The sequence below is a fragment of the Heterocephalus glaber genome, unplaced genomic scaffold (assembly GCF_053883595.1).
Source record: "Heterocephalus glaber isolate CG9 unplaced genomic scaffold, H.glaber_assembly_v1.0 deba00001553, whole genome shotgun sequence".
Lineage (NCBI taxonomy): Eukaryota > Metazoa > Chordata > Mammalia > Rodentia > Bathyergidae > Heterocephalus > Heterocephalus glaber.
This window is the reverse complement of record NW_028258344.1, coordinates 32932610-32954499: the sequence shown is the minus strand read 5'-3', so window position 1 is coordinate 32954499 and position 21890 is coordinate 32932610. Positions and strand designations below refer to the sequence as shown.

General features: G+C 36.4%; 1 protein-coding gene and 1 pseudogene across 1 annotated transcript in view; one reads left to right on the top strand and one right to left on the bottom strand.

Moving 5' to 3' along the window:
* Positions 1-21890, top strand: part of LOC101708968 (uncharacterized) — a 102974-nt gene that overhangs the window by 41567 nt on the left and 39517 nt on the right. The window lies entirely within an intron of this gene.
* On the bottom strand, positions 7689-8884 carry LOC101709344 (uncharacterized; annotated as a pseudogene).

Here is a 21890-nt window from a genome sequence, read left to right as displayed (position 1 = left end):
GGTGCAAATTTCCAATGATGAATGTCATTATATTGTATACCTAAAATGTACCAATGATTAGAATGGATAATCGATAATGCAAAATAGGAAGAAAAGGTCCAAAGGGGTAGGGGTAGTGGGAGGGGCAGGGGAAAGGAAAGAAGGGAAAGGAAAAATTGATGAGAAATGGAAATAAAGTCTTTGTAAATAGGGAGGGGTGGAGGGCGTGAAGGGAGGGCTAGGAATGGGGAAAAAATAAGAACCAAGATGCATTATATAAAGGTACAATTCGCAATGAGAAATGTAATTGTGTTGTATACCTAAAATGTACCAATAAAAGAATTTAACAACAAAAAAAAAGAAAACACTATCTTTTCCTCTACTCTTGAATTGAGTCTATATTCTATAAAATGTTAATGTTAAATAATCTTTCAAAACTCAGTGCACCATATATGTGTGGTTCTATTTCTAGATTCTCTGTTTTATTCCAATGATCTATACGTCTTTCCTCACACCAACACTGCCTTGATTACTGTAGCTTTAGAAAAAGTCTTAAAATTAGGTACTAAATGTCTTCCAACACTGTTGTTTTCTTTTTACTTTTCTAGTTCCTTTGTACTCCTACATAATTTTTATATTTCAATATCCAATTCTTTATTTATACCAAATATAGATGGACCTAAATTTTTATATATACCTTGTGTTTTCTAATCCTGCTAAATTCAAATACAAGTTCTAGGTGCTCCTAGAGATTTCTTAGTATTTTCTCTGTAGATGATCATTTCATCTACATATAAAGATTTTGCTTCTACCTTGCCAATCCTATCCTAATTGTGTCATTTTATTGCCAGACTATTTTTGTTTAGGCCTATGTTTCAAAGTCTAATGGACAGATGAAGAGTAGGCATATCTGCCCTTCTTCCCCACCTTAGGGAGAAAGCATTGTATCTACTCCATTCATATAAGGCATTTTTGCTGGAAGTATGGAGTACATGTATTTGATCTGTTGAGAAGGTTCTGTTCTACTTCTAGTCTCCTGATAGCTTTTGCCATGAACAGCTGTAGAATTTAGTCCAATACTTTTTCTCCAACTAATGACAGGATCATATGGCTTTTTCCTTTCCTCTGTTAAAACGATGACTTTTGGGGGTGGATCTTCCAATGCTGAACCAACACTGCCATCCCTATAATAAAACCACTTTCTACATACTGCCAGATCTGACTTCTAAGAGTTTGTTTTATTAAACAAATTTCTATCTATGTTCATACTTTTTTTTCTATTATCTTTATCCAGTTTTAGGATTAGCACAATGTTGATTTCCTCAAATGAGGGGAGAAGTGTTCCTTCTTTTTTCTGCTTTAGATTTTTTATATAATTTGTCAGTTAAAATGTATATGAGCCTGTTTTTGCCATATAGGTAAGTTTTAAAGCTAGGAATTTCTTTAATAGGTGCTATTCAAATTTCATATTTCTTCCAGAGTCAGTTTCATTAAACTGTCTTCCAAGGTACTTCTTAGAAGTTGTCAAATTTATTTCAAAAATTATTTTTGTAATATGCTTTCTATATCCTTTTAAATTCTGTAAAATCTGTGGTAATGTCTCCTAGATCTTGATACTGTAATTTTAAAAAGGTATAATTGATATTGTGTAATAGGAAGAAATGGTCTAAAGGAGCAGGGGAAGTGGGAGGGGCAGGGGAAAGGAAAGAAGGGAAAAGAAAAAATATGAGAAAAGGAAAAAAATGGCAACAAAGTCTTTGCAAATAGGGAAGGGTGGAGGGGGTGGAGGGAGGGCAGTGGAAGTGGAAAAAATAAGAACCAAGATACTCATGTAAAGGTACAAGATCCCAATGATGAATGTAACTGCATTTTATACCTAAAATGTACCAATAAACTTAATGGGAAAATACATACAATTATCAGTTTTTAAGTATATCTATATTATTGTCACTAGAGGGAGCTCAGTATTTAATTTGTATTCTAAGAGTGCAGCCCACTGGCAGTCAAAACTGCAGTTTGCATCCCAGTGTACTGTGTGTGAGAGGCTTTCAGATAAACTGACCCATTATCTTTTCCCAGAAAGTGAAAGTGACAGTATTAGCTCTCATGCTTTTCACAGGATATGGGGCAAGTACAAATGCCCTCATCTCTGTGGCACCACTGTCAAAAAGACACACACACACTTCCTTGAATGTGGCTCCAAAATACCCCATGCTTTTCTCAGGGATCTGAAACAGAATGGAGTAATAGCAATCAGATCATGAGGCAGGGTAGAAAGCATAATGACCACTTCAGCGGCAAGATCTGGCCTCAGACGATTCTCCACCTTTCAATCTGTATTAGCATAACATGTGAACTGCTCATTTTACATCCCTTGTGACAGGTAATTTTTTAATAAATAAAGGAAACCCCCATTTTGTTACCCCCATTTATGGCCAAAACTCACTAAACATTAAAGTGGAGCTGTTTTTTTAAAAAATAAGTTTAGATGAAACATCTAGAAGAAAATAAACCTTTGTCAATTCTTGGAACTGAGTAATATCAAGCACAACTAAAAGCCAGTTCCAAGCCTTATAAGAATTGAAATGAATGAGCCTGTAAGTAAAAATTAAAAGCACAACACCACCACACATATATTTTCACAAACCTAATTTCTGTTGCAGAAATTAAAAAAAAAATAAGAGAGTCAGGCATGGCTTTTAATTCCTTTGTCAAGAGCTAGTAAATACTTTTGCTTATTTGCACATCCTGAGGAAAATGTTGAAGTTCATAAATCATAGACTCTTAATCTGGAAGGAACTCAGGAGCAGCTGTCTATCGTCTCTATACAGAAACCCCTCTTGCCCTCTTTGGCCCGTCTACCTTCTTGGACAGCTGTGGTGTTCACCCAGTGGAGAGGGAACCACCATGTGTTAAGCCTCTTACTGGATGGCTCTCATTTTGCCAAAGAAAACTTCTACCATAATAACTGGAACGTTATACTGTATAACATCAAAATTTTATTCTGTTTCTGCCCTTCTGCAGGAGGTAAAAAAAAAAATTTTTCTCAAGAAAGGTGTTGAATTTAAACATGGATATCATTTCCTCCAATTGTTTCCTTTTTCCCCACCCACAAAGACTTTTTATATCCAGCCAAAATATTAGAGGCCTATTTACATTTTTATTAAAATGATCTTTTTTTCATTTTTCCATTATTATATGTTTGTAGAAAAATTAGAAAATTCAGACATGACAAATGAGGAAAGCAATCTTAGTACTCAGAAGTGACTTTGGTTACCTGTTTTTCTATTAACATATACATCTTTGTTAATTTTTTCACAAAAATTAGAATATTATTTATTGTTTCTAAACTCTTTTTGTATAAACAACCAATAAATCATCTATAGTAAGAGATAACTAGAATACATCTCTTAAGAATATAATTTAACTGTAGTTTATTAAATTTTAAAATTAATACATATGATAACTCATAAATTTTATAAATTTATTTTACAGATATACTGAAACATACAAAATAACATGTAATAAGATAAATACTACAATTTGTTTATAGTAGCAAAAGACTGGAAACAATCTAGATATCTCCACTGAGGACAGTTAAACACATTGTAATATCTTGAAATGGAATGTTGGAATATGATGTGATAAAAAGAAACAGTGGCAGTATATACTAACATGGAGTCATGTGAATAATCCCCAAGTCTTAGTTACTTTTCTCATTGCTGAGACAAAATACTCAACACACAAAGTTAAAGGACAAAAGGTTTATTTCAGCTCACACTTTGTACAGGTTTCAGTTCACAGTTGGCTGGCTCTAAGGCAGGTTGGAATGGTACAGTGGCATCACAGAGGAGAAAGAGCCCATGGTAAACAGGTAGACAACACAAAGAAGAAAGCAGCAGCAGCCTGCCTCTTCCTTTCACCCCTTCTAAGCTACCTGCCTTTTGGGTGGTGCCACCCATACCCCTGTTGGTCCTTCCCATTATGAACACCCAGAACTATGCTAAACTACAGTGGACTGATTTAGTAATCATGCACCCTTAATCTCATCATCACACCTTTAATCCCAGCATCACACACCCTTGATCAGCCTGTCTCCTTGGGACCTTTTCTTTCTGGAATATATTTTCTATCCCTTCACTTTCAGTCTATATATGTGTTGAAAGGTGAAGTGAATCTCTTAATCCATTTACAGTCAAAGTAATTACTAGTAAGTGAGGACTTTAACTGCAGTTTTGTTAATAGTTTTCTGGTTGTTTTATAGGTTCTTTGTTTTTTCTCTTATGGGGTCTTCTTTCTGATAGGTGATTTTCTCAGTGATATGCTTCAGTTCCTTACTTTTTATCTTGTATATCCATTTAGGCTTTTGTTTTATGGTTACCATGAGGCTTATATGAAATATAGACATAACAGTTTATTTTAAGCTGATGAGAACTTAACTTTTACAGTATAAAAAAACTCTACATGTTTACTCTCCCCCCTACATTTTCTGTTTTCAATGTCAAGTTACAACTTTTGATATTGTGTGTTCTTTAACACATTCCTACAGCTGTTACTTTAAAAATGTCTTTTAACCTTTGTACTGAAGACATGATTCACGTTCCACCACTTTAGTTTATAGTATCTGAATATGCCTGTATACTTACTTTTACCAGTGAGATGTATACTTTCACATATTTTTGTGTTATTAATTAGCATTCTTTTCTTTCAGCTTGAAGAATGCTGGTACCATTTCTTGTAAAACAGGTTTGGTTATGATAAACTGCCTCAGCTTTTGTTTGTTTTACAAAGTCTTTAGCTTTAAGTTCTGAAGGACAACTTTTCTGGGTACAATATTCTTCGCTGTGCTTCTTCATCTCTTTGGCTATATCATCACATTGAATCCTGACTTATACATTTTCTGCTAAGACATATCCCCTGCTAGCCTTAATGAAAGTCTCTTATATGTGATTTCCTTCTTTTTTTCCCTTATTGTTTTTAACGATCCTATTTTTGATTTTTGGCAGTTTGATTATATCTTGGTGTAGCCTCATTTGGATTGAATCTGATAGGAAACCTTTGGCTTTTCTGACAAATACTTAGATGTTTATATCTTTCTTCAGGTTTGAAAAGTTTTGTATTATTTTATAAATAGTTTTGCATGTGTTTAACATTTTTTCTCCATCTTAAATTCCTATACCTTGAATATTGGCTCTTCTGATGTAGTTCCACAAATCTTCTAAGTGTTTTTTATTCTTTTAAAAAATTTTCTCTCTTCTCTACTTTAACTATATATTTATTAAATAATTTGTTCTTGCATTCAGAGACTCTTCTGCTTGATCATTCTCCTATTGATCCTCTCTATTGCATTTTTATTTATTGTATTTTTAGCTTCAGTATTTTTGTTTAATATTTTAAATATTTTAAAATTTTCATTTAGATTATTTATTGTTTTCCTGGCTTGTTTAAATTGTTTCTCTATATTTTCTTTAGGTTTACTGGGCTTCCTTAAAACAATTCTTTTGAACTTTTTGTCAGACAGTTTGTATATCTTCACTTCCTTCAGCTGGTGTTCTGCTCCCCTGATGGTGGCATGTTTTCCTGATTGTTCTTTGTGTCTGTGTATTGCCTTCTGTGCATTTGATGAAGAAGGATTATAATCTCGTCTTTGCAAACTGACTGTCTGAAAAAGCTCTTTACTTGCCAACTCATGCAGTCATTCTGGGCAAGAATCCATGGGCAGGCTAATTTGGATTCATTGGGTAGACCTGTTGATTAGGTTAGTGGAGATTAGCCTGGTGATTGATCTTCCAGGGTGCTCCTGCAGCTCGTACCTGCAAAGGTACTACCCTGATGCCTGGATCCACATAGGCAGAGCTTGCTTTTGGCTAACCTTGCACTGAGTCTTCAGGGATGGAGCCAGGAGGGGCCTGGTGCTTGGGTCCATAGGATGGATCTGAATACTGCATCCATAGGTACTAGCACTATCCCACAACATATCCTAATTTCTTCTCTGTCTTCCTTTTCTTCCTCCTTTCTTCTTTCCTTTTATCTTCCTTCCTTCCTTCCTTCCTTCCTTCCTTTCCTTCCTTCCTTTGTTAGCATATCCTTCAAGTAGATATTTGGGTTCAGGAAAATTATTTTAAAGTTTCAGGTACCCTAGAGGAATACTTCAGTAAGTAACTGAAAAATACCATGATGCACTGGTATGGAGCACCTCAGTACAGATTTGCTACTGAATAAAGAAAAATATTTTAGCTCTCTCACTCAGGTCATTACATCTGTAGGAGAAAGAGATGCTAGGCATGCTGTTTACCAGAAAGCTGTTCATCAGTTATGGGTACTGTTAAAATATTCCCAAATCTCTGATTTTACTTACATTAATGGGCCTTGATACTTCTAAGAATATGACAAAAACAACCTATTTCTAACCCTTTTCATGTTCACTTTAGCATTTACAATTAGTATTGGTAAAAATTGCCAAATTTTATTGCTGGAGACACAGGAGAATTTACCCTCAAGACTTAACTAAGGAATTTATGCATTTTAACTTTCTTTCTTTCTTTTTTTTTTTTTGTACCAGGGATCGAACTGGGGACCTTGTGCTTGTGAGGCAGGTGGTGGCACCACTGAGCTAAATCCTCAGCCCCGTGTATTTTTAACTTTTACAAGCATTTCCACATGTGTCATTTCATCTTCCCTATTAATTCACAATATTTATTTTTCAACTGGGTTTTATGTAACCAGGTATCGTCCACTGAAAGGATAGTGCCTGAAGCTGTGGGAGTAAAACTGGAAGCGCAGTAGGACTCTAGGAAGTTAGAAATAGCAGAAACACAGATGTCTGCGGAAGAAAGTTGCAAGCCATGAGTGGAGCCAGCCCAAGAGATTGGCTGTGTGTGGGGCACCCAAGCCCTCTGGAACTGACATCTCACCATGTGGCCTGGATGCCAGATATGAAGCTGTAGAACTTAATGTTTGCCCTGTTGGATTTTTGGTCTTGCTTTGGTCCTATTTTTTCTATCCTTTGCTTTCTTCCTTTTGGAATGGAAATATTTACCTTTTACTATAAGTACTTTGGATTATGTAACTTGTTTTTTATTTTTAGAGAGTTTCACAGCTGAGTTTGCTTTGTATCTTAGTAAGAGACCTTGACTTAGACTTTTTTTGTTGTTGTTGTTATCAGGGATCGAACTCGGGGTCCTTGCGCTTGTGCAGCAGGCGACGAAACCACTGAGCTAAATCCTCGGCCCCAGACTTTTGAAAAATACTGGAATTTCTGAGACTTTGGGGAAGGGAATATTGCCATTTTGCTTATATGCCAAATAGTTGTACTGTATAGGTGGAATTATGAACTTGCTATTGTCTTTATTTGGAGATGAAATATAGTTTAAGGAAATGTGTTTGAAACTCTAGAATAAATTCAAATCGATTAACAGCACTCACAAAAAATTGCATGATTTCAACATAATTTGATACAGTGATCAAATGAGAATAAACATTATTTAACTATTTATTCACTAATTGACCATCTACTGCAAAATACTCATTCTGAGATAATCATCTGTTCCAAAAAGTACATTTTAAAAGGTAAAAGCCACACAATTGGAAATTACAAAATTATCTTCATGTGAATAGCATGCGAAAATAAGTATTATAGACAGCAATCTAATACATAATATGCATTACTTTTGGAGTAAATTTATCCCTGACCTTTCTGTTGCCAACATTCTTAGGATGGTATCACAAAGTATAGAGCAGCTGAGCCTCTCACGGTTGCCATGTTTCTCCCGATCGCTCTGTTAATTAATGCTCATCCTGTTGGAGAACCGGGTCCATGTCTGTTTTCAGTGAGTCTTTTCCATCTTCGCATGGGTTATAATGTGGGTTTTGAGGTTGTTGGATTGCACAAACCTCTTGTTGCAGTCCTGGAAGGCACCCGCGAAGCGCTTCTCCCCGGTGTGGATGCGCACGTGCGTGCGCAGGTTGAAGTCCAGGGAGAAGCGCTTCCCGCAGGCCGAGAACGTGCACTGGAAGGGCCTCTCTCCGGTGTGCACCAGGAAGTGCCTGGTGAGCTTGGAGCTCTCGGAGAACGCTCGCCCGCACTCTGCGCAGACTTGGTCTCGGAGTCTGTACACCACCAGGTGCTTCCGCAGGGCAGTTTTATCCCTCAGCTTCCTTGTGCATCCACTGTGAGAACAGTCGAATGTCTCTGGAGTGCCCCAGTCTTTACTGTCCGGGGGCTTCTTTGCAGCAAATTCGCCAAGCTGTTTGGGATCCCATAGGTCAAGGCCAGGGATCTCTCCAGCAGGAAACTTCTTGCCTGTCATGTACTCAGAATACCCAAGGTGTGAATCCTCTTCAGCTATCAGTGGCGGGGGCTTTGATTTAGCTCCATTGCTGCCTCAGGGCCTTGGGTAGCCTGGTGTGGGCTTGGTTTAGCTCCCCCCAGGCCTCATCCACCCCAGCCTTTCCGGCCACTTGTCCTGGCCCTTCTCTTCGTCTGCCGATTCATGTCGTTCTGCCCGCTGCCTTCTTGAGGGTTCACACCAGGACTACCAGTCACTCCCAGGCACCAGTTATCCCGGTAAGTTGTCTTCAACACACACCCCGCCTGGGCAGGCCCTCTGGGGCTCCCTGCTGTATTTTCTTTCAAAAGGTGAGCAGGACAGCGCTGCAGCTGCAGTCAACGAGGCCGCGTGCTCGGCCCAGGGTAGCATCCGCTCCCGACACCCGCGTCCTGACCTGGCGGCTGCAACCCGCCCCTTGCGCTCGGGGGCTGGAGCCGGAGAGTTAAGGAAATGTTTTTGAGAACGAAGTTAAGAAGTAGGAGGTTGCAGTTCTGGTTGAGTGTCAACTCAGTCGACTTTGGGATCTGCCCTGGGAATTGGTTGAGTGCACTTTTGGGTTTACCTGGGTAGGTCATGGACACTATACCTGGTCCCTCACTCATTCCTCTCTGGTGCCTTTCTCCTGTTTTACTTCCCAGCCACCACGAACTAAGCAGCTTTTCTCTGTGATGCCCCTTTGCCCTGATGTTTCTGCCTTAGAGCCAGCTAACCATAAACTCCATCCCCTGAAACCATGAGCTAAATTAAACCTCCCCTCCTTTAATTTGTGGACCTTGGATATTGTTTGCCAGCAGCAGGAAAGCTGACTAATAGATGTAGGTATGAGTGAGCCACTGAGTCAAGGTCTTTTCCTTGGGACCCTTTTGTTATTGTTCAACAAATATTATCAGAGGTGTGGTATATGGTATATGTAGCAAAGACACAGGAAGAAAAGGAGACAAGTCCAAATTTAGGAAAATTAAATATAAACCAGAAAGCATCGAAACAGGAGCCAGTCTGAAGGGAAAAATGGATAGTGTACCATCAGCAGTCCTCAGAGCTGGGCATGATTACTTGAGTATTTTATCATCTCTAGAAAGGAGATATAGTTTATCCAACACTTCCTGTTCATCTCATATATGATTTTTTTCCCCCAGTACTGAGGATTGAGCCCAGGACCCTCGCACTGAGCTGTACTCCTAGCCCTTTTTTATTTTGAGACAGGGTTTCACTAAGTCACTAAGTTTTCCAGGTTGAACTCAAACTTACAATCCTACTGCCTCATCCTCTCAGACGGCTAGTCATACATTTTACACAAAGACTTTGTGTTAATTACTGTATTGTTGTTTAGTTATCATTCAATAAATATTTATTGAGACTATCATTTGTGTAGTGTTGTTCTAGGCAATGAGGATAGGTTGAGTGTAATGCAGAAAATGATTTCTTCTCTCAGGAAACTTACAACCTGGAAGGAAAGGACAAACTTGAAATTTACTAGGCGTAGTAAATTTTTATTAGCTGATATCAGCTAAATTTTACAACTGATATCAATCAGTCATTGGTGGGATATAATTTGTTTTCAGATTATAATGTCATGGAATAATTTTTTTAATGGTTTGATAAACACCAGATACTTCATTTACTGGCATTCCCAGATCTACCAGTCTGATGACTTCTCAAAATAAGGAAGTGAAATAACTGAGGCATGACTTGTGTGACGTGAATTCATGCTGACTTGAAGTGATCACTGCTTCCCCTTTTTCCAACTCATCTTCTTATTTTAATTTTTTAAAAGTCATTTTTATTTTTTACAGGTTGGGGATTGAACTCGAGGCCTTGTATGTGCTGTGTAAGTGCTCTGCCACCTCCTAGGACCTCAATACTGGAATAATCCTAAGTGTCTTTATTAATGTTTAGTGCCTATCTGCATTTCATTTCTTTATAGTTTTAGAACTCCCTGAAATCTCTCTGAAGATGTTAAATATACTTATTTTTAGCACTTTATTTGGTGCCCTATATTGTGTTTGTTAAGGTTTTAGTTCTGCTGTTTGAGTTTGGTACTGCTATTTCTGTCTTCTTGGTATCTCTTGATTATTTGGCCATATTTGTAAACAGGATACTAATTTGAATATTAACTTGGATACTAATTTGAAGGAGTGTAAGAATTCTTGTTTATGTGGCTGCTAGATAAAGTCTGGATTAAATCAGCTGAAGTGGCTGTATGTGAATTTTACACGAGTATGGCTTTTTAAAGGGTACACAGGTCTCATTTGCCTGTGACAAGGCCCTGACTCTCTTGACCCGATGTCTATTTTGAGTCTTATGTAAAACCTCTCATGGTGTAATCTGGGATTCTCAAGGGGATCAACCCTTGGGAGGTATGAGAACCAGCTTTTCCTTTATTACTTGTCTTGCCTCTGCCCAGGGCTCACTCCTTCCAGCCAACACTTATTGATTTTGATTGTGAAGTTTTTGCAGAATTCTGCTAAAACTTTTATTTTCAAAGTTCTTTTTCAAGGGTTGGACTTATGTGTAATTTAGTTCTGTTATGTTTCAACAATAATATATCCCCAAAATTTCTCAATAGATTCTATTTCCTAAAACTTAATTACTTCTATTTAATTTTCTCTTCTGACATTTGTATAGGATTTGCCAAGAAAGATCAATACCTATATCCAGTCAGTGTTAGCAGGAAGCCATCCATACCTTTCTGTGGTGAGCAATTATTAGGGAACTCCTCTGGGGATCTCACTCAGTGTGTAGTTCCTAGAAGACAGATGGTTTTCTGTTTTTAAATTAGCATATGACCATATTCATTCTCTTGTGTCTCTCCCAGTCTCTACAGTTTTTCAAGACAGTCCATTGCCGATGTGAACAATTCCTAACTTTAGTGCTCTGGAAAGTACTTCACTTGAACAATGAAAATAACTAAAGGATCTTATTATTCCCTATCAAATAGAATTTAGCTCCATCTTAAATATGCTTGTTTTACTTTTGAGTTATTGGAACTTTTCATTGAAGTTTTTTTTGATAGAAAAAGAGAAACATCAGACACAAGTTGTAAGGTTCTACTTTATTTTTCCTGTTAAATACTGTTTCGCCATGCGTAATGATAAGGAATCCCTTTGTCTGTTGTCTTCAAACTTCAGTTGTTCTAAGGTCTACACTCATTTAAAGAATTGACATTCTTCGCATTTTTCATAGAAGTCTGGCCAGGACTCTCAATTTTTTTTTTAATTTTATACTTCTGCTACTAATTTTTATAGCAATCCTTCCAAAGTTTGAGGTTTTGAAATTTCTACATGCACAATGTTGGTAGCTTAGGCAGTTTAACATAGAGGATAAAATAAAAGGTCAGGAAGTAAGTATTGAATCATTAGTGATGAAATACAGGCAGTATGACCACAAATTCTAAAGATTCTGCTGGTGAAATTTGTAGACTTCACAGCTCCTCCTGCTTAGGCGGTAGATTTCAGTGGTCAACTTGCTGACGATGCTATAACTCTTCTCTTTTGTGAAGATGGGCCCAAAGCCCCTAGACCAGTGAAGTTTTCTCCTGACTCCTGTCAAGTACACAGTATTTTATTGAATCCAAAGCTCTTTCAGACATGTTATTATACTGAAGTTTCCTTCTCTTATCATAACAATTATTTGAAAGGGTCCAAGGAAGTAGAATCAGGGAGAAATGACTGTTTTCAGGCACAGAGGAAGGAGCCAGGAGAGAAGAGGCAGGTCATTAGATGGAAACATACACTAAGTTCCCTTTCACTATTCCATTTATATGAAATATCAAGAATAGGTAAGTCCAGGCTGGGGATTTAGCTCAGTGGTTCCGCCACTTGCCTCACAAGCACAAGGACCCGAGTTTGATCCCCGGTACAGGAAAAAAAATAATAAAAAGAATAGGTAAGTCCTATTCTTGGATATAATCCACAATAGTGACTTTCAGGGACTTGAGGGACAGCAGAATGGAGAGCAGCTTCTTAATAGGTCCAAGGTTTCCTTTTGGGGTAATGAAAATATTTTTGAAACTAGATAGAATATGCTAATGGAGACTGAACTGCTCACCTTAAAATGGTTACTATGTAATGTAAACATCACCTTGATAGAGATATGTAGCACATAAGCCTGTTGTCTTAAAAAACATGTACACCCACTTCTACTTAGGTTAGCTTTGTAAGCAACTTGAGAATTCTTCATAACAAAACACTACTTCTAAAATTACATGACATTACTTCTAAAATTTCAGAGTATAAACTCTGAAACTTTTTGCTGCAGGTAAAGGTCCAAGGCTTACAGCTGGCTGTGATGAATACAGTCTACTCAGCAAAAAATCTTCAACCAGGTTTAAGTATATGCAGACTACAAATGGTTGTACATTTTAAGTACACTTCTGCTTGGTAACAAGTTAATTGTATTAACATGAGATGAATACAATTTAAATGGAAATTAGAGAAACAAATGAGAGCTATCTTGATTTCTTGACCCTTTCACAATGATTTACAAGAAATTATATAAATATCATTTTAAACAAATACACCGTTTAAGACTTGTCTATTAAGCACAGCCCACCAATAGTGATATTCAATGCTTTTTACAACTGCAGAAGTAAACATTTGAATAACACAGGACTTCCATATTTAAAGGTGGTTACTATAAATCTTTTTTTTTTTTTGGTACCACGGATCAAACTCAGGACCTTGTGCTTGCAAGGCAGGTGCAGTGCTGCTGAGCTAAATCCCCGGCCCTGTCACTATAAATCTTAAAAAACCAGTAGACCTCACATCAACAAGATAAAATTTCTTCAAAACCTGAAAACTGGCAATACTTTTGAATAAACCTATTTTTAAAAATTATGTATTTGTGTATAGATTTATATATGAAAGCATAGAATATTATACGGAAAAATGTTAAGTCTTTATTTTTCTACTTAACTGTAGTGAGCTTATTTTATGATTATTTATAATTTAATCTTGCTTTTCTAATTGTACATTTAAACTTTCAACAGTGAACATATATTATGTGAATAAAAACAGTTTTTAATATTTTCTATACTTCTATATTTAACCTTTTCTTCCTATGCAATCTCTGGCACAATCCTCGCTCCTGGACTTTATTGCAGAGTATTATTAGGGCAATGGCTTTTTCTAGCATCCTCTGGACATTTTGGGTTACTGTCTTCCTTGCATTCTTCAGTGATTTTTTGCCAAGCTGTGTCACTCCTAGGTATCTCTGCCAAATGTATGTGACCTTGAGGAAAAGAGGAGCAATGTAAGGACTCCAGGAGAGCCATTTGCGGTTCTCCTTTCGTTGACATACTCAACCTCAATCAACTGTCTCTTCTTCTTGGTACCAGACCTAAAGCTGCACAGTGGAGCTTTCTACATCTTCCTGACTCAATAGAATATCTTCACGTAAGGGCCTGCAGTAGGCACCTTTTCCCCCCTTGAAAAGAATTATATTTGGACTTATGAATTCTTGTTAAATTTAGTATCCCCTAGTCTCTAAAGGCATAAATTTTAGACAGCTTTAGAGAGTAAGACCTTATGAATTACAAAAAATTGTCCAAAGTCACATCACTGAAATGTTATTCCCACAATCCAAACTCTACTTCTAGTGCTAATTCTTCTTAACCATAGAGGTGTGGCAATGAAATCTGATTCAGGAGCAATCTCCATGGCAAACTATTGGCTTAGTTAGAGACATAAGAAAACATGACAAGGCATGTGTCACCTAGTTCTACTTAAATGTTCAAGTTCCTCATCTCGAAGGATTTTCTAGATGACCGCTAACAGTCAGGCTGGATGATTCACAAAGAGTATTTATAGAGTTCGTAAAAGAAAGATTCTGGGGATTTTCTAGAAATTTCTACTTTCTTGAAAGCCTTGCATTTACTCATCTTTCTCTTTCTGCTCTTATACACACACACAAGTTCTTCTCTTTCTACTGTCTGCATAGGAGCAGGATATGTTGACAGCAAGTTCAAAGTGAAACCATTTCTTTGCTGTTAGTGGTCAGAGAACACTAGCAAAAGAAATTGATATTAGTTTATCATGAACTACTAAAATCAATGCCTGAGGGTAGAGTTGTAATTTCATTTACTTATTTGCTTTTACTATGCCAACATTATCTATTAACTTTCCTTTAGTGAGCTTAAGATCATAAATGAGGACTCTTGATATTAGGTATGCATCCTTCTGTAAATATTGTAGATACTAATTGAAATTTCATGTTAAAATAAAACAAGATAGATACAGACCCAAAATATGTAATCAAATATTTACAACAGGTTAGTAGTAAAGTGAATCAACTTCTCCGTAGAAGGATTATTACAATACAGGAAATAACTGATATAGAAACTATGCTATTGGTGGGCTGGGGATTTAGCTCAGTGGCACTGTGCCTGCCTTGTAAGCGCAAGGTCCTGAGTTTGATCTCTGGTACCACAAAAACAACAACAACAAAATTAAGCTATTGGCATGTCAGAGCTGTTTTGGAATATTGTACATGACTAAATATTCATCGAGTTCTACTTAGCTTTTCTTCTGTTTTCTGTTTTCTTCTATTCAACATTCAGATACAATAGGCAAGAATGTATTTTATTAGTGAAGCTAGAACATACACAGAAGAACAAAACATGAGAAGTCACATTACTGAAAAATAATTTTGGGAAATGTTAACTCTTAAGTACTGTATTGTGAATATGACTCCAAGAGGCATTCAAGTGGACATTCCCCTCATCTTACTTTAGAATATGGAATACCTTTAATTAAAAACCTCGATGAAGTAAAATCATGATTTTCTTTGGGGGGAAAAAAACCATGATCATATCAGGCTTATTAGACATTGTTCTATCTTCTATTTTTTATGGTGAAATTTCCTCCTTTCTTCTTAGGAGTAGAAAAAAATGTAGTTATTACCTTTTGTAAATACTGTAATTAAGATTATCTTTAGAAAAGGGGACAGTAATGAATAGGATCACATTCTTGAGTTATGATTCAATGCTATTATTTGTCATAAGAAGCAAACTGTTTCCCTGTCTTATGTAAGAACATCTAATTTATTACTTTTAGTGCTCAGGGGATAAATTGGCAGATTTTCACTTTGGAGGTAAGAATTATTTCAGTTTGTCCTGTACTGAATTAATATTGACGTTCATAAACAAGACTAACAATAGGTATCAGGGTAATAAGTAATTAGCTCAATGAGTAAGAAAGTAGAAACTGTTTTTTCCTGTAGGGAGTTATTAGCTAGAGTTTGCTTATCTGTAGAAATCACAGAGTGAAATGTATATTGTTCTTCCTAGGAAGGAAGGAACTTTTGAAACACAGTATGTTGGGTTAATTGTCATCACATCTGAGTGAGAATAAGATGATTGTTTCTATTTTACTGATAAATAGAGTAATCCTCAGAGAAGACAAGCAAGTAGTAGAAAGAGGATACAAACTCATCTTAATTCAAACTGTAGACTTTTTCTACCTCACTTTCTTCTTTCCTCCCTTTCAAAGTTTTGTTTCCTTCTACTCAACTCTACCCATTTCCAATTCTGAGGTATAGTTCTGCACGTAAACGTATTTCAGCACTTGGTTAGCGTGACAGGTTGATTTTAGTCTTCTGTTTAGAGTATACTGAAGATGAGGGAGGAGAGATGCTTTAGAGTCACCTTTTCTGTCCATTACACATATTTTCCTCTCCCTGGAACCTGAAAGAATGCCATGAACATACTTTAAGAACTGAAAGCTGTTCTTGGCTTCCTTCATCTTCACCTCTTTGTCTTTTCCATTCTTTATTCTGGCATTAGAGAAGAACTGGAGAGAAATCCTTACAATATACTTTTTCAAGTTTCCCCTATTTTTTAAAATTGTGGTATAAAAGATGTAATATAAAACTCCCCCTGTCAACCGTTTGTAAGTGTACAGTTTACTAGTACTAACTGTATTGTTGTGTAACATATCTCTGGAAATTCCTCATCTTACAAAACTGAAGCTCTTTACATTTCAAACAATAAGTTCCTATTTCACTTTCACTCAACTCTCTGGAAACCACCATTCTACTTTCAGTTTCCATGATTTTGACTATTCTAGATATCTCAGATAAGTGGAGCTTATTTCATTTGGCATAATGTTTTCAGGGTTCATCCATGTTATAGCACATGACAGATTTCCTTTTTTTGTGTGTGGCACTAGGGATTGAATATAGGGCCTTTGCACTGATCTACATTCTCAGAGCCCCACATCCCCATTTTTGAGACAGGATCTCTCTAAGTCACGAACCTGCCCATGCTGGGGTCAAACCTCAAACTTGTGAGCTTTCTGCTTCACCCTCCCAGAGTGCTGGGAGTATGGGCATGTGCCAACATACCCAGCAATTTCCTTAATTTTTAAAGAGCTAGATTTGATTCAATTGTATGTATATGCCACATTTTCTTTACTCATTTATTTATCAATGGACATTTGAGATGTACATTTTAGCTATTGGAAATAATGGTACAATGAATATAACTGTATAATTACTTCTTTAAGATTTTGTTATATATATATTGTTTGATATATACTCAGAAGTGTGATGCTAAACTATATGGTAACTAAATTTTTAATCTTTTAAGGGATATCCATACGTTTTTGCATGACTGCTGCACTATTTTTATATTTCCACCAATAGTACGCAAGATTCTGATTTCTCCACATCCTCACTAATATTTTATTTTCGGGTTTGTTTTTTTTTGATAGTGGTCAAAAATCCTAACGAACACAAGGTCATATCTTGTAGTTTTAATTTGTATTTTTCTAATGATTAGTATGTCCTTTTAAAAACAAATTCAGAAGTACATTCTATGTTCCAAGTACAGGGCTAACTGCATTGCATGCAAAACTTTTAATAACCATCCTATGGCTTAAGTGGTTAGTCTTATTCTGCACCAAAGAAAGAACCAGAGTGAAGTAATTTTTTCTGAGGACTGAGAACTTTCAAATGATAAAGCTGGCATTCAAAACTAGATCTAACACCAGAACTCATACTAATTGAGCTATTCTTTTTCTGACTTTTTCTTTGTCCATTTGATTTTCTAAGGTGATATTGGTGGTTAACATGTCTTACAAAAAGGAAAGGGGACATTTTTGGTTTTAGGCTGGAGACATTGCTAAATGCTTTCGAATGTGTATGTGTGCATATGTTTGGGGGGGAATTGAGAAGGGGAAGTCTTTTTTATTTTACATATACAATCATGTTCTCCATTTATGTGGTTACCATTCTGTGAAACAGTACGATATGAACAAAGGCAAGCTTGGGTTTTTTACCATAGTCTTTGTAAACATAAAGATTGTGTTTTAACTGGAAATTATACTTCCAAGAAATATGCAGAAATTCTGTACAGAGAAATTCCAATTCCAATTAAGGTGTTGGTTTTATCAGTAGAAAAATAATATCACCAGGAAAAGGGTACACAAGCAATAAACTATGGGAATGTAGAGACTTATCAAAGGACAAGAGGAAACAAAGACAAAAATGCAGCCTCGTGGACTATTCCATCAGACTGTATTCCACTAGATCTATCTTCCCCAGCACAAGAGGCTTACAGCTTCTATTATGCTCATGTTGTTCTACTCCATAACATAACATAACATAACATTTTTATTTAGTGATAAAAGCAATGGTGAGATTTATAAATTTAGTTTTGGTTGTGTAATGGTAGGGTATGAGCTGATTGTGACATTTAGGATGACCCTAAGCCCAGGAAATTTGGGCTGTGTGAACACATGATTCAACTGTCTATGGGAACCCCCTAGTCCTAAAATTTTTAGCCAGATCTTCACTTGATCATGAAAAACATCAAGTGAATGTGAAACTAAAATTATTTTGACCATGCATTACAAATAAAAACCACATCAACTTTTATCCCCAAATATGTGAAAAAATAGATTGGTATCTACTACTGCAATTTTTTGTTTACAGCAGCAATTATAAATAAAAAACATCTCTATCTGGCTGTAGTGGTGCATGCTTGTAATCCTAGAAATTTGGAGACTGAGCCAGGAGAATTGCCATCAGTTTGAGGCCAACCTGGGCTATATAGTGAGTTCAAGATCACCTTGGAATTCACATGGAGACCATTTCTCAAAAAAAAAAAAAATCATAAAACTCTCACCTCCTCCCTCTCTCAAAAACCCCTCTAGATAAAAGAGTACAAATATCCTAATAAACTTATGGAAATGACTGTTGCTATTTATAATATTTGTTGAGTGCTGCTAATTATGCAGGAACAAATGGGCTAGGTAGTATTTGTAGCCATGTGTGAGACCATCCATAGGCTTGTATCACTTAAGACATGAAGCAGTGGAGGAAGTGCGGTGATGTGTTTTACATCAATGATAAGTCCATGAGCCAGAAAAAAAGTTATGTTATTTTAGCATTTCTAAATTTTACAGATTTAGAATTTTTGAATTGAAATGAAACTACTGAATGTACTAAATGTTGCTCATGGATGTCCTATCTGGAATCCTAGCTATCTATGAATTATTCAGAGTTATTATTCCATTTCATTGATGCATTTCATTTGTTCTCTTTACAAACTCTCATTCACTCATTTTGCTTTCCTTTCCTTTTTCATGATTTAAAAAAATAATTTCCTTCTTTCGTACTTTATAGTTTTATACTTTCTTAAATAAGTTTAATAAATATATATACTTTGTTAAATAAGTTTTGTAATGAAACTTCATTAGGTCTTTTCTCACAAAAACATGGCTTATCATGGTGAACTCTGAATGCAGTGTAAGACAACAAAATGAGAGTTGTAACTTCCTCAAAGAACAGCATTTTAACTTTTTAGTTTTAATTCTTAAGTATCATTCATTGGGAAGATTGTAGAGTTATCAATTCCTGCAAACACTTGCTAACACAGTAGTGGGTTCTATCAGTTATTCCAATGATGAGATATTCAAGTTAATCCATAGGATAAAGTATATTGCAAACAAGGTGACAATTTTTTTTCTTTTTTGGGGTTTGGGGGATCGAACTCAGGACTTTGCGCTTGCCAGGCAGGCACAGCACCACCGAGCTACATCCTGGCCTGACAATTTTTGAGAATAAATGACTTTCACATGAATATTTTAATGGGACATTCTAATAAATTTTTTTTTCCAATGTTGAGTGTTGAACCCAGGGCCTCATACACAATAGGCAAGCACTCAGCCAGTGAACTATAATCCAGACCTTATGTATTTTGAGACTCAATCTCACTAAGTTACTCAGCTTGGCCTCGAACTTGTGATACTTTTATCTCAGCCTCTCAAGTCTCTGGGATTTCAGACATGCACCACCATGCTTACCTCCAATAAAATGTTTTATAATAAATCAATTCCAATTGGCAAAGAGTTGTTCTTACGAGATAGAATTAATGCTGTTGATTTTTCCAGTTAACCAATGAGAAACCATAGGCTTAGTAAGGTTAAAGGAGAGGCCAAAGGTCATACAGTTCAAAAGTAATTAATGTCGTTTGGATAAAGATCAATATATTCCAGTCTATTTTTGATTCAACATGCTATGCAGTAGTCCTTTCTTGTATATTGTTTTGTTTTTCAAGGTTTCAGTTACTAGTATAGTATAAAAGTCTTAAATGGGAAATTCCAGAAATAAACAATTCCCAAGTTTTAAATTCAATAGCGTGATGAGATCTCATGCCATTCCATCCTGTACTACCATGGCACATGAATCATCCCTTTACTTGGCATATCCATAAGGTACTTGGCAGTACCTTACCCATCTATTAGTCACTCAGTAACTGTCATAGTTATCAAATTGTAATACTGTTGTAATATCTCAGTTCAAGTGACCTGTATTAGGGGGAGAGAGAGAGAGATAGAGGCAGTCCACCTGGGCAGGTACCATGTGAGCAACAGACTTGTTTAATGGTTGGGCTGGTGAGCAGGCTGAATCTGAAACAGGACCCAGCATAGAGTTGGCAGAGAACAAAGTATTTGAAAAGGAAGGAAGGGATTATGGCCTTGAGGAATTTAGGCAGATAGAATGAGGACACGTGTTTTGGGATAGGTGGTGGTTGTAGATGTCATCAGTCTTCCTGGAACTGCAGCAGCTGGGACATGATTTACTGTCTATGTTCACATCTGCTGCAGAGGCTTGATGATGCTTAGGCCATTCTCAGTGCTGTGCTCTGGCCCTCGCAGTTGCCTTACCCATGGCATAACATTTATTTTAATAATAATGGACCCAAAGTATAAGACCAGTGATGCTGGAAATTCAAGTCCCAGAAAATTTATATATATAACTCGAAAGTTTGCAACTTAGTAAAGACAAAAGATTGTACACCATGATTGTTATGGTCTACAGTAAGAACAGATCTTCCATTCATAAAATTATAAAGGGAATATAGTTATAATTTTTCTATTTTATTCCTACTTGCTGTTGTTAATGTATTATTCTGCCTAATTTATAGATTAAACTTTACTATCAGTATGAATATATAGAAAAAGTATAGTATACAAGGGGTGTAGTGCTATCTGCAGTTTCTGACAGCCCCTGTGGGTTTAGAATGTATCTTCTGTGGATACAGGGGGACTACTCCTCTATGAAGGTTATTTTACATTATGTTATATTAATTTAAGAATTCTATCCAAATATTTTTGTGTTTTATATGGATATAATTTTTATAAGCTACAAGATTCTTCATCTGGTTGGTGCATATTTTCTTTAACTGGTTTTTGTTGGGAGCAATTCTACATGATTTTAGGGAAAAATCATTTCATAACTAAATCATGATTAGGGCCTAATTTTCCTGCCTATAGGCCTGCTATGATATGCATATACATAACTCCATTTTTAGTTCCAGTCGCAGCTAGACCTCAATGGTCCGGTGATGCTGTGATGCTCCAGGGCAGAACTACACCAGTTGGAGACATCCTGGGAGGAATCCAATCTTCCTCTGCATAGTTCCTCATTGTTCTAGGATCATTGACAAGACACCCTCTGAGTCATTTACTACTTTCGTTTCTGCTGATGTTCTGAATAAAGATGTGTCAAGCTCAGGGCCTGGAGTCTTTGCTGCCCAGAGTAGCATTGATCAGGCCAAAGCTTAGCTTCTTCTTTAAGTCTCATTTCTGTCTATATATTAATTAATTCACCTTGTGCTATCATGGCTCTCTGGAGATTAGGACCTGATACAGAGGTTCTAGTAATGTACCCTTTCCCTGTTCCCTACAGGTTTTGTTTAAAAAATATAGTTAACATCACCACACTTATCTTTTTACTTCTGTTAAACTTTATTTTCTTATTTGCATAAGTAAATGTTAGCTAAAGACTGACTTTTAAAAAGTTATATTTGTGTCTTGTGCGTATTTCTTTTGTTTAAAAAAATTAAGGGCTGGAGATAGAGCACTTGCCTAACATGTGTAAGGCCCTTGTTTCAGTCTCCAGTAACACACACAGACACACACACAGACACACACACACACACCTGCACACACAGCAAAACAGAACAGAACAAAACCAAACCAAACTAAACAAACAGTAAAATTCTATGAAACCACATCAATAAGGAATAAGTATATGATAGCTGCAAAATCCTCAAGTATTATAGTGAAGTATTTTCAA